This window comes from Peromyscus californicus, unplaced genomic scaffold, assembly GCF_007827085.1.
Source record: "Peromyscus californicus insignis strain IS unplaced genomic scaffold, ASM782708v3 Scaffold_23__1_contigs__length_62951481, whole genome shotgun sequence".
Taxonomy (NCBI): domain Eukaryota; kingdom Metazoa; phylum Chordata; class Mammalia; order Rodentia; family Cricetidae; genus Peromyscus; species Peromyscus californicus.
Window position 1 is genome coordinate 25,714,446 of NW_026294534.1, and position 2,626 is coordinate 25,717,071.

The following is a 2,626-nucleotide window of genomic DNA, read 5'->3' on the forward strand; positions in this document are numbered from 1 at the left end:
GGTAGGATGAGACCTGCTAGGAGGAGCCACAGGTACTGAGCAGCAATTCTGTTGGGACCCAACACAGGGTAAATTTCCCTAATTTTTTATTTTATTCTTGCTTTCTTTAAACTTGATGTGGTACCTAATTTTGTGTGTGTTTAAAGTGAGTGTATATACTGCATTTGTAATCAGGGGGAAATGGTGGCGCATGCCTTTAGTCCCAGCACTTGGGGAGACAGAGGCAGGTTGATCTCTGTGAGTCTGAGGCCAGCCTCATCTACATAGTGAGTTCCAGGAGATCCTGTCTCAAAAAAAAAAGTGAAACAGTAGTGTCTTAGGGTTTCTATTGCTGAGAAGAAATGCCATGACCACGGCAACTCTTATAAAGGAAAGCATTTCATGGGGTAGCTTAGAGTGTCAGGGGTTCAGTTGGCAGTGTGCAGGCAGATGTGCTGGAGAAGGAACGGAGAGGGTTTTTTTTTGTTTTTTTTTTTTGGTTTTTTTTTTTTTTTTTTTTTTCGAGACAGGGTTTCCCTGTGTAGCTTTGCGCCTTTCCTGGAACTCACTTGGTAGCCCAGGCTGGCCTCGAACTCACAGAGATCCGCCTGGCTCTGCCTCCCGAGTGCTGGGATTAAAGGCGTGCGCCACCACCGCCCGGCTTTGTTTTGTTTTTTGTTTTAAGAGTTTTACAAGTTGATATGCAGACAACAGGAAGTGGTCTGTTTCATTGGGCATCGCTTGAGCATATATGAGACCTCAAATCCTGCCTGCACAGTGACATACTTCCTCCAGCAAGGCCACACCTCCTAATGGTGCCCCTCCCTTTGGGAGCCATTTTCTTTCAAACCACCATAAACAGTTAAAATGAACTAACAGGGGCTGGAGAGATGGCTCAGTGGTTAAGAGCATTGGCTGCTCTTTCAGAGGTCCTGAGTTCAATTCCCAGCACCCACGTGGTGGCTCACAACCATCTGCAATGGGATCTGGCGCCCTCTTCTGGCATGTAGGCAGAACACTGTATACATAATAGATAAATAAATTTTTTAAAAAATGAACTAACAATGTGGCAAATATATGACAATTAGACACTTAAAAAAATACTTAACCTAGATATTCAGTGGGAAACCAAATTAAAACCAGAAGGAGATCATACTATATACCTGTCAAATGACGAGACCATTAAACCCTAGGGCAGTGTTCTCAACCTCCCTAATGCTGTGACCCTTTAATGCAGTTCCTCATGTTGTAGTGACCCCCACACACATAAAATGATGTCCATTGCTACTTCATAACTGTAATGTTGCTATCTGTGTTTTCCTATGGTCTTAGTCTACGCCTGTGAAAGAGTCATTCGACCCCAAAGGGGGTCGTGACCCACAGGTTGAGAAGCACTGCCCTCAGAAGCTGCGCTGGTGAGGAGTCAACAGGAAGCTTTCTTATGCTGTCTTGAAAACAGCGTGACAACAGGTTCCAACAACTCCTGGTGACTTAGCCGTCCCCCTCTGGGTCTTACCCAGGTCCTAGAAAAAGTCAAAGTCACACATGTACTGGTGCTGTACAGACATGCATGAAGGCAAAACACCCATACACATTAAATTAAATTAAATTAAAAAAAAAAGAGAGACATGGTATTTTAGCTTGTAATCCCAGAGCCAAGGAGGCAGGGATAGGTGGATCCCTGTGCCTCACTGGCCAGCCTACCTGGGTAACTTCAGGCCAGTGAGAGACCTTGTCTCAAAAAACCCAGGTGGAGCCGGGCGGTGGTGGCGCACGCCTTTAATCCCAGCACTCAGGAGGCAGAGCCAGGTGGATCTCTGTGAGTTCGAGGCCAGCCTGGGCTACCAAGTGAGTTCCAGGAAAGGCGCAAAGCTACACAGAGAAACCCTGTCTCGAAAAAAAAAAAAAAAAAAAAAAACCCAGGTGGATGCTCGATTTGGCAGCAGATACACTAAAATCGGAATGATACAGAGATTAGCGTGGCCCCTGCACAAGGATGACACAGGAATTAATGAATTGTTCCATATTTAAAAAATAAAAACAAACAACAACAACAACAACAAAACCATGGTGGGTAGTGGCTGAAGTCTCCACAAACACATGCACCGATAGATGCCTGAACACACACAAAGAAAAAGTTTACAGCCACGCACAAAAATCTATAGACCAGTGCTTGTCATGACGTTGCATGTAACATCCAAAGACAACCATTTATAACTTCAGTTCCAGAAGGATCTGGTGTCCTGTTGGACACTAGGCACACACGTAGTGCATGGACATACATGCTGTCAAAAACTCATGCACAGAATGAAATAGGTCTAAGAAAAGAAAAACAGTGGTTCCTGAGGGCTGCTAGTTCGGTGGGAGAGAGCCTTCCTCCCATGAGGCCCTGGGTGTGATCCCCTCACGAAGATTTCCTTTGGTGGGGGTGGTGGTACATGCCTACAATCTTAGCACTCAGAGCATGAGGCAGGAAGATTTTGGAGTTGGAGGCCAGCTTGAGCTACATAGCAAGATCCCGAGGTGAGGTAATCTTTATTGCTTATAGATTATTGCCACAGCCATCATCATGTGTGTAGTCAGACTTTTCTGTCCTGCCTATCAACCTCCAAAAAATGATAGGTTGACTTAATTATGAAAGCTTGGC

The 2,626-nt window shown here is 45.1% G+C and overlaps 1 non-coding gene across 1 annotated transcript; it reads left to right on the forward strand.

Annotated features, from left to right (window-relative positions):
• Positions 1-1,906: 1,906 nt before the first annotated feature.
• On the forward strand, positions 1,907-2,010 carry LOC128119511 (U6 spliceosomal RNA). The gene has a single exon (XR_008221547.1). It is a non-coding gene; the product is annotated as a U6 spliceosomal RNA (small nuclear RNA).
• Positions 2,011-2,626: the final 616 nt, after the last annotated feature.